This window comes from Schistocerca serialis, chromosome 9 (assembly GCF_023864345.2).
Source record: "Schistocerca serialis cubense isolate TAMUIC-IGC-003099 chromosome 9, iqSchSeri2.2, whole genome shotgun sequence".
NCBI classification, from domain to species: Eukaryota; Metazoa; Arthropoda; class Insecta; order Orthoptera; family Acrididae; genus Schistocerca; species Schistocerca serialis.
Genome location: NC_064646.1, coordinates 74,576,176 through 74,592,958, shown reverse-complemented (window position 1 = coordinate 74,592,958; position 16,783 = coordinate 74,576,176).

Here is a 16,783-nt window from a genome sequence, read left to right as displayed (position 1 = left end):
GTTCTTCAAAGAAACGCCGCTCAACCACGATGAGATGGCGAAATCACTCCAGGCCCAGTAAGACGTTTTCCGTCACAAACACGGACCTGTTCCCAGCACCGGACCGGCTCGTCCCCTTCCTCGTGCTGCTGCTAACCCAAAACCTCTTCGCTGATCCGCACGCGCCACATAACGGATCACATTCAGGCGACAAGTTACTCTCTGGCAAAGACAATCTATACAGCCACCGACTCCACCAGAGGGTCACAAAGTCGGGAAAGTGCAAAATAATTTTCAGGAGGGATCCGTTCACGGCACATAAAGATTTTATCGTTTGAATATGGACGTTATGGTCCGAAACTATTCGCCACAAAGGAAAAACTGTTATCACAACTGTGACGGATATTGGAAAAAAAAAAAATATTTCGTATCCAAGTGGCTGGTTCGATCCTCCATTATACTGGAACTTCATATCTTTTGATAATTGTTTCAGAAAGCTTAAGTACTCCCCAGTGTAAGTCCCAGTGGTTCATGACCAGGGCACGAAACGGCTTGTACGGCAGCAAAATGCGAAGCCCCACACTTTAGTTCACACAACAAACGACTTGAAGCCTATCTATCGTCCTCGGATCTGAAACTCACGTATCACGTCTGGAAAACGGTTTGAAGACCAGCGTCCAGTCACCAGTCCTGATGAAGTGATACAACGTGTGTTTCAGACATTGCAGGAAGCTGCTCCAGGGGACATTTGGTGGTCGTTTGCTTCCGTGCCACAACGTATGCGAGTATTATCGTTCGTGATGATCACACCTCCTTCTGACGTTGATGATGGACATCATTTTCGAATGGAATGAAAGTTTAGCGAACAAAATCCAGACTGCTGCTATAGTAGTTTAATGGCGTATATGGTTTCACTTCGCCTAGATTGCCATCTTCAGACCATCGGCGTTTTTTATTTTATTATAATGCTGGTTAATCATATATTCTCATACACAAATTTGGTTCTTACGTCCATATATCGTCAGTGGTCGCTGTCACTTTGTATTGCATAATGACATGTTGTAGCCGGCCGGTGTGGCCGTGCGGTTAAAGGCGCTTCAGTCTGGAACCGCGTGACCGCTACGGTCGCAGGTTCGAATCCTGCCTCGGGCATGGATGTGTGTGATGTCCTTAGGTTAGTTAGGTTTAATTTGTTCTAAGTTCTAGGCGACTGATGACCTCAGAAGTTAAGTCGCATAGTGCTCAGAGCCATTTGAACCATTTTTTTTTTTTTTTGACATGTTGTATATTTAGGATCCTTATGCCATAAGCTGTTTTGTAATTTGTATCTGTTGCTAATAGCCCGTTTTCGTAATTTGACTTTTATCATCAACTTTGACAGACTGGCAGTTGTGACAGTGGCCCAAAGATGCTATACGGTTTCAGTTGCTCGGGTGCATTAGCTCTGCCTTGTGGTTATAATATTTAGCATTGAAAAATGTTTTACACATAGTACCTAGAGATTTAACTATGAGTGCACTTTAAGAGATAGAGATACACACAATAAAATGTCGTAAGAACGGATTTTAAACATGAAGATTTCATACAAAATGTTACTGACTTCCTAGCCAAAGTTAACGTATTGACACAAATAACTACCCACAGACTCATCGACTACTCAGATCCTGCATACATCCCGAAATGATAACATCACACCATAGCAGCTGTAAGCTGATAGCATCTTTGGTCAACTGTTACAACTATCAGTATGTCAGATCTGACTATAAAACTAAAAATTGTAGTAAGGTTAAGAAAGGGCCATGAATAACAGGAGCAAACCACAAAACTGCTTGTAGTATAATCCTACACCACGTTGAACGGATAATAGAGTAGAGACCGACAGCGACCACTGACGATATGTGGATGTAGGTGCCAAATTTATACATGAGAAAATACGATTAACCAACACTTTAATAAAATAAATAATGTTGTGTAACTTTCTCAGATGATCTGAAGATGGCAATCTAGCTGAAATGGATCCATCACAATAACTACATCATTAAACCACTCCGGCAGCAATCTGGACGTTATTACTTACTGTCTCTAGGAGATATCTTCTATGCTGTGGGCTGACGGGAGCATAAGTTATTGAGGAATGGAGGTTTAATCACTTAGGACCTGTTGTGTGGTTAACATCACATCCAAGTTCGAGACATATGACACTGCTTCACGTATTAGAGTCAATGTAGTGGCTATTACCAAAAAATGAAAAACAGCTAGTAAATTATCTACATGCTATCACATACCATTTGTATATCAGCGTCGTGGGGCAGCGGTTTATAGATGAAAGAGAGAGTCTATGATGTGATTTAAGAGGCTGTGACCAAGTTAAGATCATGACTTCCAGGAGTTTAAATTAATATACGCATTTATTAAAGGAGATACAAGATCGCTCGTCTCCAACGTCGGCAATGTCAGCAAACGTGAGAAGTAAAAGAAGATCAGCTAAGTTTCACGAGAAGGATGAATCTTAAGATTACCAGCGGGTGGTAAGCGCCCAACCCTCACATATTGTTAGACGCGCAAGCTCCTCCACACATTCCAGCGGCACTCGCTCCCGGATCTTGACCTGTAGGAAATTTGGGGGTCTTCCAGGAACGCTTCGTCACAAGCAGAAATGGAGATATCCCAACGGCGACTTTTACTGCCGTTCTTGTAGCTTACGGGCTCTTATCGCTTATATCAAGGTTCCTCCCTCCCCGAGGGCCCAGTGATGTAATCATCGCGAGTAAGGTCTCAGACGGAAAGACATTTTAAAAGACGACTGTTTTGCTTCATCTGTCAACGAATGTAGTCACGTTCACATTCAACTGTTACGCTTGGAGCACGAATACAAAGCACTTCTGCCACCGGTAGAGAAAGGTTCACCTTCACACATGTACAAAAACGTTTTGATATCATCTACAGAGCAACTCCACACTATTTTCTCCTTGTTATGGCCGGCCTCCATCAGCGACACGATATGTTCGTAGATATCAAATACTCACTATACTGCCACAAATACACATAAATTTCATACAGTCGCCGAATACTACCCACTGCAATAGTTTCCTCCCCATTGGAAGTACTACATCATCCGTGTTGCTGATGTTTAACTAATCTAAACTGTGCGAGGGCCACATCGCCACGCTGTCTCTCCTAGCAACTGTGTCCTCCTCGGCCTACAGCATCACCACAGTTTTGCCTTTTCAAGCTGCCATGGTTGCGTCTTCTTGAAGTGGCTTCTTAGTTATCTTCAAGAGTTTCTCTGCACCCCATTTCACTCCTCCCTCCAAAAGAAAATCGTTAGCTGTAAGTCGCAATCGAACACATGTCATTTGTTTGACAGTCGTACTAAGCGAGCAATGAGGTACTGAGGCGGCACAGTTTAACAGTAAAGGATGTGAGGGTTAATACTAAGTACGCTGTTGGGCAGTAAAGTCACAACATTTCCAAGAATAGCAAACAACGAGATATTAGTTATTGTACTAACGCAATATAGTAGAAAAAATATATGATTACATAAGTTGGTGTTTTTCGGGTAGACAGCGGGCGAAATTCAGTACGCACAAGTGCAATCTTTGGCTGCAACAATCTTTAATGTTCAAAATGGGTGAGCAGTACCGTCCTTATTTTCCAGTCGAATGACATCAGGTAAGCCGTAATGGTTCAAATGGCTCCAAGCGCTATGGGACTTAACATCTGAGGTCATCAGTCCCCCTAGACTTAGAACTACTTAAACCTAACTAACCTAAGGACATCAGACACATCCATGCCCGAGGCAGGAGTCGAACCTGCGACCGTAGCAGCACCGCGGTTCCAGACTGAAGCACCTAGAACCGCTCGGCCACAGCGGCCAGATAAGCCGTAATAGTACGAGGGGCGCTCAATGAGTACTGCAACACATTTTTTCTTGGACAGTTTCGGATGAAAAAACTGCGGAATTTGTTGTGGGCATCGTTGAATATTCTCGCTTCAGTTCCTACGGTTTCATGAAGTTCCGATAGATGGCGGAGCTATACGTAGCCTTCAAAATGGCGTCTATAACGGAGGTGCTTCCCAACCAGAGAGCTGTCAATTAGTTTGTTTTGGCGGTAGACCAGAGTATCGCAGATGTTCATTAAGCGCTTGCAGAATAATGTCTACGGTGACCTGGCAGTGAAAATAAGCACAGTGAGTGACTGGGAAATGCGTTTGTCATTATTACAAAAAGGTTGCTGAAATGTAATTATGTATAAACATTGTTTGTGTGTGTGTAAATGTGAATGAATGATCTGTGCGTAGCGAAACTATAATGTGTTGTTTGAAACTGTCTTTTAAACAGATAATGCTAAATGTTTTTATCACAGATCTTCTTGCAATCATTTAAACTGTAAAAATGTTAACACACATATATTACACCCAACACTTCGGTGTGCTAAATGACTGATTATAATTATCTCCTTTCATTGAAGTTACATTATCGTGCAGGTAAGTTATTGCTCACCAAAGCAAAAACAACATAGGAACATGATCTTGTTTAGTTCAAATGGCTCTGAGCACTATGGGACTTAACATCTGAGGTCATTAGTCCCCTAGAACTTAGAACTTCTTAAACCCAACTAACCTAGGAACACCACACACATCCATGCCCGAGGCAGGATTCGAACCTGCGACCGTAGCGGTCGTGCGGTTCCATATTGAAACGCCTAGAACCGCTCGGCCACTGCGGACGGCCGTTTAGTCAATGAAATTCTTCTGGGTTTGAGGCCGCAGTATCAACTACGAAATTCCGACGTTTCGGAGACTATTGCAAGACGCCTTCCTCTGGGTGTAATGCTAATTGCTGAATGAGCACTAGTTTGGTTACTTCTATACTATGGAGGAGTCCTGTCATTGGATATGAGGGTGAGGAGGAAGGGTATTAGGTGTTCTTTTATTGGTCTTTGCATCGCGTGTTGTTATTGGCGGAAAGAGGCGTTTTCCATTGGAATTTCCTTTAGTGCTTGACATTGGTGGAAATCGGCGAGTAGGAAACTGAACGGCGACTGCATCGTAGCGCTGTTTTCAAACTGCCTAGTATCGACTAGGACGCTTCAGCTCTCTGTGTACCCTCCGCCCCTGTTACCTACCGCGCCCCTGTTGGTTTGCGAAAGCTGTCCTCCCGCAAAGCTGCCATTCCTGCCAGCCGAGACGCAGGGAGACGGTACCCGTCTTCTCTGATCAAGTTGTCGGGACGCTTGGCTATTTCTACAGCCTCTCTGATCTTCCTACTCAAACTAAACGGCTGTTTCACCCGTACGCGGGGCTCTCGGAATTCGATCTTCATCCTGCACTACTCCTGGTGTTCTGCCACCGCTGATTTGTTGTATTGTTCGAGACGGATATATCTCTCGTGTTCGGATAATCTTGTGCTTATTGGACGCCCAGTAGCACCTACATACACCAGTCCAGATTCGCTGTACACCCTGGGGAAGGCGTCTTGGAATAGTCGCCGAAACCTCGAATTTTGAAGTTGGCAATGCGGCTTCAAACCCAGAAGAATTTTATTGACTGTGACAACGGCCGCGGAAGCCTGCGTTTACATGACATCATTTAGTCTCAGGGGTTGAAACTTTTGGGTTCATATATAGGTATACATTTTAGTAGCACCTTGGTTTGTTAATTTTAATTGCATGAGGCATATTTAGTTATAGCTTTATCTGTGATGACGCCGATGTGAAAAATGACGTATTTGATACCTGTGGCCCGGTAACGCAAAATTTGCATCATAAAATGAAAATAATGACGGAGATGCTTTACTACTTTCATAAATGTATAAGATGAGTAAGTATTCCCCATAATATCTGGGCTAGAAGAGATGTAATTACCAAAAACAAGTTGTACCCACCATAGTGGCGGACAATAGCGTGAGATCGTAACGAATAAAACTTTTAATAACTGCAGAAAAGGACACAATTCTTCTACAAGCAAAAGATGGTTTCCACACAAATGAAAATTAACACAGTACATATTGTCTTCTTCACGCATAGACTACACAGATAATAAATCATGCTTACTGTCTTTCTCCTTTTCACTCGATGCACTTCACTGAAAGAATATCAGTGTTTTTCACAAATTACAGAAAAATATTAAGTCCTTTTTTTCAAGTGCATTCGCAAGGAAAAATACGCCAGGAGATAGCACGTTGTGCAAACTTGTCCAATCTCCCGCGTGAATGCGGGCCGCACACAGCTGTAATTCGTGCAATGTTAGAACGTGCGGTATGAAACGTCCCCTTAGAAAAATTTATGAATTACAGTGCTGATAAACCTCTTACGTCGTTTGATTTTCAAACAGCTGAGCAGAACTGAACGTACTCAGACATTTATCTCTTTACTTATTCTGATCAACACTAAACTGACACGCAATATTTTTAGCGCAACGCAATCTGACTTTCAATGATCCCTACAAAACAATGGCCCTGACTAACAATAACCTATACCTTTCATGAATCACTTACCTCACAAAAATCTTCTTAACTCGAACTACTGCAATACAGCGAGCGCCAATACTGCCAGCTAAATAAAAGATTCTAAGTACTGAAGGCACTAACTACTGATAGGCATAGTTAGCTAATGAGAGATTTTGATAGAGAACAAACAATGTATTTACCTTAATAATATTCAAAAGTCATCATATATATATATATATATATATATATATATATATATATATATATATATATATATCAGTTCATGATATACAGTACAAATTAACTCTTTCTGGTGGAAATCGACCACTCTCAAAATTCTGCCATCTCTCTCCCCATATCCACCACTGTTGGCGGCTCACCTCCAACTGCGCAACGCTACGTGCTGTTCACATCCAACTGCCCAACACTACAATAGCGAATATTCCAACAATGCCACCCAGCCACAGACTGCACACAGCACAGCCAGTGATTTTCATACAGAGCGCTACGTGACATTACCAACATAAAAACTAAACAGCCTACTTACAACTTGATGATGTTAAACAGCCTACTTACAGCGGATACTCTCATTCGAAGTAATCGACGGATCACGATCAAACACTTTCTGCGCAAATGGACGTCTTTGTTGGCACTGCTGACACACTCGTGCTCCAGTTGGTGTACTCAGAGGTGTGTTCAAAGGGCTCTGAGCACTATGGGACTTAACATTTTAGGTCATCAGTCCCCTAGAACTTAGAACTACTTAAACCTAACCAACCTAAGGACATCACACACATCCATGCCCAAGGCAGGATTCGAACCTGCGACCGTAGCGGTCGTGTGGTTCCAGACTGAAGCACCTAGTCCCGCTCGGCCACACAGGCCGGCTCAGAGGTGTGTGTCCGATGGGTTCCTCGCAGCCTTACAGAAGACGATAAAGAGCAACGAAGGACCATCTGCGCGTAGTTGCTTGCGCGTTACGAGGCTGATCATGACAATTTTTACTGACCATCGCCACCAAGCTAATAAACACGGGTTGATGTCTTCGAACGGGAAACAGAATGACAATTCATCAACTGGCGCTATACCAATTCTCCTCCAAAGGAAAAGTTCCAAGTCGCACTCTCATCCAGTAAAGTCATGACGACTGTCTTCTGGGACTTCAGAGGGGTTATTCTATTTGTATCCTACGTCATGGAAAGGCTTGGACGTGTATTCTACTATCCCCAGGAAATTGAAGAAATGACTTTAGCACGTTCGTCGCCACACAAATGCAAACGAACTTCTCCTTCTCCACAATAACGCTAAGTTTCACAGACGTCTGCGCACCCGAGAGCAGCTCACGAAACTTCACTGGACTGTTCTTCCTCATCACCTCACAGGCCTGGATCTCGCACCTTCTTGACATCCTTCTGTTTGGCTCAATGAAGGATGCACTCTGGGTGGTGTGGAGATTATTGATGCTGCAAGATGTTGGCCCATACATCGCCCAGTGGGGTTTAAAATAGGGTTTTGTAGCCAAAAGAGTGGGGAATAGTATCGTACATTGTAATCCTCAATAAAACCACCTGCTTTCAGAAAAAAAGGTGTGATATTGAGAGATAGCAGGGCACTCTCATTTCTGATTCGGTGTTATGCCACTTCATGTTCAGAGGGAATTTGATCTTTACTGCGATTTGACTGCATACATTATGATGAAATGATGGGCAGTAGTTAATGATCTTGTTTGAGTGCTGTAGGGAAGGAAATACGGTAAGCTTTACCTGCGTTCAAAGGAATAGGGTGCCGACTTAAATGACTGCAGTAAAAGCATTGGTGGGCCGACAAAGAGCGTTTTTCTGGGGAACAGTGAGGAATCATTTCCAGACAGCCTCATGCCGTGATCGCACTGTGCAAAACACATGAAGTTGGCGCCGGATGGGAGGCAGACGTCCAGGTATAAGGGCCAGCGCCGAGAAGTCGCAAACAGCGCGTTGTAGGCTGGGAATAAGGCAGAGGATGGGCCCTTGTTAGGGAGCAAGCCTCCAAAAGAAATGTAAACGTTCTACGAATTTCCGTGGGACAGGAAAACTGGCGTCAACACGTCCAGACTCTGTTTCAAAACGTGTTTGTGAAATCACAGAACTTTTGGCGAGCTTATGGCCGTTCTTTGGAAACTTTAAAATAGACGTAACAGGTGAGATAACAAGCTGTTTATGGAGAGCTGTGCTTCCACCCTGTATTTTGTTAGCAAAAGACATGGCAAACGCGTGGGAAAGAGGCCGTGAAGCTGAATCTTTTTTCCGTTTTCTGCCAATTAACTTTAAAGTCTCTGATTGGTCAAATCGGTTTGCAGTGCAAAGATCATTCTCCGAGCTTAGAATGCTGGGCTCCAGCTTGTGATTGGCTTCTACGAAACTGGGCGAAGTCAAAAAAGAGAAATGTGCTTTTGGAACCAAGCTGAGGAGGTTGGCTCTGAGCACTATGGGACTCAATTGCTGAGGTCATTAGTCCCCTAGAACTTAGAACTAGTTAAACCTAACTAACCTAAGGACATCACAAACATCCATGTCCGAGGCAGGATTCGAACCTACGACCGTAGCGGTCTTGCGGTTCCAGACTGCAGCGCCTTTAACCGCACGGCCACTTCGGCCAAGCTGAGGAGGAAATGGTTAAAAAGGAAGAAGGATCTATCTTGTACAAGTCTCTTGTACTGGCGCTTCATTAGTAAAGAACTGCAGGTCTCTACCTAAACGGTGAGACTTGTGTTCTTTGCTAGTGTGCAACGTACAGCCTGTGCCAGTCACCTTCTGAACCAGCAGAGTTACTGCTTATATCATCACAGTCACAATGAGTGGCGCGTGGGTGTACTTATTTGTCTTGAGTCGGCTGTCTAAACATTTGACATATTCCGACACGCACAGTCGTGGCACGGAGTCAATTTGGTTTGGCAGACCAGCAAACAGGTCCACCTGCACATTGGAATCCATTAAGGTTTCAGAGGCTCATAGGGAAGTACCTGCATTCTGAATTAACCAAACGTGAGACCGCGTGCTTGCATTTTTCGGGAATGCGCATTTAATAACAGACTGCCGCCGTCCATGACTTCAGTCGCCGGACGCATCTTGGTGTGCCGCCTTGACCAGCAGGAGGGTAAAGTTTTCGCTGCTGCGACGTATGGCTATAATATATATTTCTCAGCACCCTGTTCTTTCGAACCATATTTTTCTTTTTTTTTTTTGTATGGTAGAATATAGATGCTTGGTGGTGGAGTAGTTCGGTGCCATAACCTGGATTCACGTGTATGACGTCAGATGGAGTGGTTAGCATACTGGTTAGCGACGTGTGTCGATCCCCAGCAGATCACTTTGTCCACCATAGATCACATGTTAGTATGGCATTTGTTAAATAAAAATGTTTGTGTGGTGTTTGTGTGATAATTTTTGTGTCTTGTCATGTTTAAGATGAATAAATCGAGTGTAATTAGACCACAGCTTCTCCCTGAGTTCTAATTAACAGCTCCTTCCCATTTTATTATTGCAGTCTAGATCTGATACATAAGGAATAACTTTTCACTTGGTGTCCATTGCGTGGATCTTTTACTTCGTTAACGAAAATCAGCTTTCAGTATTACTAACTGAACGCGCCTTTTCTATGTTTTAAATATGTAAATTCACGTGTGCGATTTGTGCACTAAAAGCTTGTTGTTTTCTGTTTGCTTAATGCTGCACGGAGGAGAGCATGAGAAGTGACGGTCCGCGGCAGCAAGAACATCGCGACACCAATGTCAGCATTACCTCTGCGCTTTGTAAAAAAATTGCGGTTAGAGAGGAATATGTAAAAATGTATCAGTTCTTCATAAGGCCTTGAACTTGTAGGACCATTGTATGTTATCAACGTAGTAACTGTGCCAAAGAAACTTACTAGAGTAGGATTTCTTACAAGAAAATTCTAAAAGGTCACTGACTGATACTTTTCGAAAACAGAGCTCGTCTGTTTGGATCTGATGGTGACTGATGCAACGAAAGTTGAATGTTTTGATGGACAAGATAAGTTTAGCAAGTTACTGCTCGACGAGGTGTATAGTGAAGGATTTTCCTAGTAGTGAAAATTGCCAGAATATTACATCACTGAAAAGCAGTATCTTTCTCTAAAGTAACAAACTATGAACAGTGAGAGAAATAGTTGTATTTGATTGCTTGACTTAAAATGTTATCTTGCTGGTGACATAAGTAGTCGATATCGCTACACGAACTGTACCCTTGCACTGAAATCTCTGGGGCTTGCTGATCAACATTTAAGATTAAAGAGACCTTCGACGGGTAAGTGAACATAGTAACTCTTACGAATTGTTGTCATGACAGCTTCTTATCAGTTAATGAACAGTACCTATGAAGAAAGTTATTGGAAGTGATATATTTTGATGTTATGCAGCAGGATTGTTCAAATGGTTCAAATGGCTAAGAGCACTATGGGACTTAACATCTGAGGTCATCAGTCCCCTAGAACTTAGAACTGCTTAAACCTAACTAACCTAAGGACATCACACACATCCAGGCCGGAGGCAGGATTCGAACCTGCGACCGTAGAGGTCGCGTGGTTCCAGACTGAAGCGCCTAGAACCGCTCGGCCACACCGGATGGCGCAGCAGGACTGTCAAATAATATCCATGGTCAAGTGATTTTTATCAAGCCAATGTGTCACTGCTTTAGCGCAGCGAAAGGCTATTCTCATATGACGAAGAAAATTTATTAAAATCTAAAAGACAGTCCTTTCTTATCTAGGCAGATAAAACGAACCTGACATACATATATTTAACGTAAAGTGGAATACACACTCTAAAACACACAAAAAACTGACGCACGACGGAGGAATTATCCGCCTGGGACGAAAATCGGTAGATGTGATGTACATGTACAGAGAAATAAATGATTATGATTTCAGAAAAATTGGATCATTTATTCAAGAGAAAGAGCTCCCAAACTGAGCAAGTCAGCCGGCCGTGGTGGCCGTGCGGTTCTAGGCGCTCCAGTCCGGAGCCGCGTTGCTGCTACGGTCGCAGGTTCGAATCCTGCCTCGGGCATGGGTGTCTGTTTTGTCCTTAGGTTAGTTAGGTTTAAGTAGTTCTAAGTTCTAGAGGACTGATGACCACAGCAGTTGAGAGTCTCATAGTGCTCAGAGCCATTTTTTTTGGAGCAAGTCAATAACGCGTTGTTGCGCGTCTGTAAATTATGCCGTTATTAGGCTTGGCATTGATTTACAGAGTTGTTGGAAGTCCTCCAAAGGGACATCATACCTAATTCTGTCCCAATGGTGCGTTGGGTTCTCAAAATTCCGAGCTAGTTGGAGGGCCCAGCCCATAATTCTCCAAACTTTCTCAACGGGAGAGATCCTGCTATCTGGTTGGCCAAGGTAGGGACACACTAGCTGTGCGCGGACATTCATTGTCTTGCTAAAATGTAAGCTCGGGACGGCTTGCCATGAAGGACGACGAAACAGGGCTTAGAATATCGTCGACGTATCTCTGTGCTGTAAGGATGTCACTGACGACAACCAAAGTATCCTGCTATGAACAGAAATGACAACACAGATCATCGCTCCAGGCAGTCAGGCCATTTGGCGTGCGGCAGTCACTTTGCTATCCCATCTATGTCCGGGGCACCTCCGGACATATCGTCTCTGGTCATCGGAGCTCAGTTCGGGGCGTGACTCATAAATGAAGGAAGTTTTATTGCAGTCAGTGAGATTCCAGGCCTAATGTGCCCGACACGACTGCAAACGGGATTGTTGGTGTACGGAGGTCAATGGTAGTCCGTGCTAGAGGCGGCGCGAGCTCAGCCCCCTTTCTGTGAGCCTCCTGTTAATGGTTCTTGCGGTTGCTGAAATACCAGTTGCACGTCGGATCGATGATAATGATGAAGCCATGGTTCTGAGTGACACTCTGTCTGTTGCTCGGTCCTCACATTCTGCCGTCTCTGTTCGTCGACCCCTTCCTTCTCGACGCTGTGTTGGCCATGATTTATCCATTCCTGCCAACTAGTCGGCTCGTTCCTATTCAAATGTCGAGCGATTCGCCAATTACTCCAGCCGGCCGGCTCTTTGAGCTCAGCTACGCATCCTCTCTCAAATACTGACATCTGCTTATATAGCTCACGCCCATGTCAGAGGCATAGTTACTGTCCATCTGATTATGCGGAGTGAAATTCGTGAAGGTTTCATGCCGTAATATCAACATATCCCTGTTTACCATCTTTGACAGATGCGCTGTGAAACTTCGCTGCAGCGTCACACATTCATCCATTCATCAATACCTGTATGAATATCAGCTCGTGACCAACTGCATAACTCGTTCATGGTGCGTCGTTTTTTCTTTGTCTCAGCGTGTATTTTAACACTCCGTTTCAATATCCCAGCAATTACCTCTACATCTGTAGATTCCGTACCGTTGAGACTATGGTATTGAGTTCTACTCCTTAGAATCTCCTGAATCGATCCGCAAATCTGGTTGGTAAGCGCATATTTTGTTCACTAAACAACAATGACGAACTGAAGCGGATATCTTCCGGAAGTCAAGGAACACAGTAATCAGCTGGGCGCCTAGTCTGTGGCGCTATGGCTGTCGTTGACGACCACAGCGAGCTGCATTTCGCAAGATGTCTGCTTACGGAATTCTTCTTGGCTTTTATAGAGGATATTTTCGTACTAAAGAAACGTTATGAAGCGTGACCGCGGGACATGTTCCATTATTCTACAACAGATCGACATCAGTGGTAAGGGTCAATAATTATCTGCATCACCTCGAAGACCCTTCGTGAAGCTGGGAAAGACCGGTGCTTTGTTTTCTAGTCACTTCGTATCCTTCATTGTTCCAGCAAACAACAGCGTTGTTTCTGCTCCTAGGGCCGCGCGGGGTAGCCGTGTGGTCGAGGCGCCTTGTCACGGTCCGTGTGGCTCCTCGCGTCGGAGGTTCGAGTCCTCCCTCGGCATGGGTGTGTATGTTTGTCCTTAGCTTAAGTTAGTTTAAGTTAGATTAAGTAGATGCCGTGTTTCTTGACTTCCGCAAGGCGTTCGATACAGTTCCCCACAGTCGTTTAATGAACAAAGTAAGAGCATATGGTCTATCAGACCAATTGTGTAATTGGATTGAAGAATTCCTAGATAACAGAACGCAACATGTTATTCTCAATGGAGAGAAGTCTTCCGAAGTAAGAGTGATTTCAGGTGCGCCGCAGGGGAGTGTCGTGGGACCGTTGCTATTCACAATATACATAAATGACCTTGTGGATGACATCGGAAGTTCACTGAGGCTTTTTGCGGATGATGCTGTGGTATATCGAGAGGCTGTAACCATGGAAAATTGTACTGAAATGCAGGAGGATCTGCAGCGAATTGACGCATGGTACAGGGAATGGCAATAAAATTTCAATGTAGACAAGTGTAATGTGATGCGAATACATAAAAATAAAGATCTCTTATCATTTAGCTACAATATAGCAGGTCAGTAACTGGAAGCAGTTAATTCCATAAATTATCTTGGAGTATGCATTAGGAGTAATTTAAAATGGAATGCTCATATAAAGTTGATCGTTGGTAAATCAGATGCCAAACAGATTCATTGGAAGAATCCTAAGGAAATGTAATCCGAAAACAAAGGAAGTAGGTTACAGTACGCTTGATCGTCCACTGCTTGAATACTGCTCAGCAGTGTGGGATCCGTACCAAATAGGGTTGATAGAAGAGATAGAGAAGATCCAACGGAGAGCAACGCGCTTCGTTACAGGATCATTTAGTAATCGCGAAGCGTTACGGAGATGATAGATAAACTCCAGTGGAAGACTGCAGGAGAGACGCTCAATAGCTCGGTACGGGCTTTTCTTGAAGTTTCGAGAACATACCTTCACCGAAGAGTCAAGCAGTATATTGCTCCCTCCTACGTATATCTCGCGAAGAGACCACGAGGATAAAATCAGAGAGATTAGAGCCCACGCAGAAGCATACCGACAATCCTCTTTTCCACGAACAATACGAGACTGGAATAGAAGGGAGAACCGATAGAGGTACTCAAGGTACCCTCCGCCACACACCGTAAGGTGGCTTGCGGAGTATGGATGTAGATGTAGATGTAGATGAAGTGCGTAAGCTTAGGGACCGATGACTTCAGCAGTTTGGTCCCACAAGAGCTTACCACAGATTTCCAAATTTTGTGCTGCTAGGTGTGGGACAAGTTCTTACGCCCAATATATATAGAATCAGACAGGTATTTGAAGCTGTGCAGATGGCTTTCCTCTTTTGAGCGATTTTTCTTGAATTTATATTCCGTGATCACTTCGCCGTTTTGTGCTACGATGCCTTCAGTGCCTCCAGAGACTGCGGCGGATAGAGACGGCAAGGTCGTGCTGGTCTGCGCGGATTATGGCAGCGGCGGCTTCGGCTGCAGGGCGGGGCGTGGAGCAAAGGGCGCATTGCCGCCAGCGAGCGCCGGCGTCTTCGGAAGGGCCGGATGAGCTGCTAAGACAACAGCCGGTTTTAAGTCCATCAACAACAAACTTGCCGTAATCTTCAGCTCATTAGAATGCCCTAAGCCCAAACTAACACGCGGCAGGCGTATGTATAATCTGTTAAGATGTTTTTACCTACGCAGCCTGTCTTCGCCCAAGGCGCTACTTAGGAAGACGGCCTCTGCTCTGACCTAAGTGCGGCGGCCCTTCATTTGCAAAATGATTGCACACACACACACACACACACATACACACACATACATACATGCACACGCTGGTAGAGCAAATTCTGCAAGCCCCTCTGGCGCTAAACAAGTGATTTGAGGCATCCCAAACTTCTCAGCAGCTGTTACGTCAGCCGCCTTCTCGACTCATTAACGCGTTGGACAATCAAGGGTTATGAACACAGCCTTCAAAAGAGCTAGGGTGGAAATTCGTATTCTCCCTCAACTGAAGCTGTATCATGAATACAGAAAAACTTTGTTTTTGGAGCTGTAAGTTGTTCTCGTGTTAACAGTACACTCTGTTGATCTAATGTAATTGCATTTTCCTGGAAACGTATTGAATCTCAAGCTTATCTTCGATAAGGATAGAAACTGGAGTAAATAATTAAAATATGTGCCAAGACCAGGACTTAACCCGGGTTTGCTGCCTGCATGGCAGATGTGCTATCCACTACGCCACTTGTGGTATAGTGGATAGTACATCTGCCGGTAAGTAGGAGACCTGGGTGCAAGTCCTGGCATAGTTTCAAATTTCAATTCATCACTTCAGCTTCTATCTTTATAGGAAAAAGGGTTCAAATGGCTCTGAGCACTATGGGACTTAACATCTGAGGTCATCAGTCCCCTAGAACTACTTAAACCTAACTAACCTAAGGACATCACACACATCCATGCCCGAGGCAGGATTCGAACCTACGACACATAGTAGCAGCGCGGTTCCGGACTGAAGCGCCTAGAACCGCTTGGCCTATTATTATAGAAGAATTCTACCATGTATACTGTGTGACAAAAACGTTTTGCTAAATCCAACAAAATAGCTAAAATCCGACAAATTTACTCTTTTTACATATAATTAATCATTGGAACATGCCTAAAGCACCATAAAATTGCTAAAAATCGAAAATTTTATTGTTATATATCGGATGATGACAACTTGCGTTCGAAGACACAGTAAAACAAAGTATTAATCTGTAATTAATATTTGAATCTACATCGGAAGGTATTCTGTTCTGTATCTTTTCACTGCATCCCAAAACTAATTGATCGAGTAAGGAGGCAAAGTAGTTACTGCACTTAAGACAGATTTGATAGTCTGTCAGGCCATACAAATTATCTATTCCCGTGGTTTCCTTCACACAGGTAAGATATAAGTCAAGATGATTCATTTAAAATGGAAGGTGGCTTTTACTCCCATTCTGTAACGACCTCACGTCGACAAGGTGCACAGTCTTTTTTTTTTTTTTTTTTTTTTTTACGACAAATACAAAAGGAACTCCAGCAACTTCGTGGACGCTGCTTGGGACAGATCTCCATGTGCATGTGGTCGTGAAACCTCATTGTAGGTTGTGACACCTCCGTTTTTATCCCGACCTGGTCTGATCGAATCAGCCCAATATTTATTATTAACATGGCCGTGACCGTGAACGTAATGGGGCTGGTAATCGGAATTGACTGCTACGGAAGTTGTTACTTTCCAGTTCGTCCTGTTCAATACTATAATACTGAATGTATGGTAATAAGGACCACCTACACAGTTTTACTAATTACGAACTTATATTCTTCTCAAAACACAAAAAGGAGACAGCCACTGCCTTCGTCATACATATCTAATTACGGCTAATCTCAGCACAGGCTTTCTTCATTTGCCATTA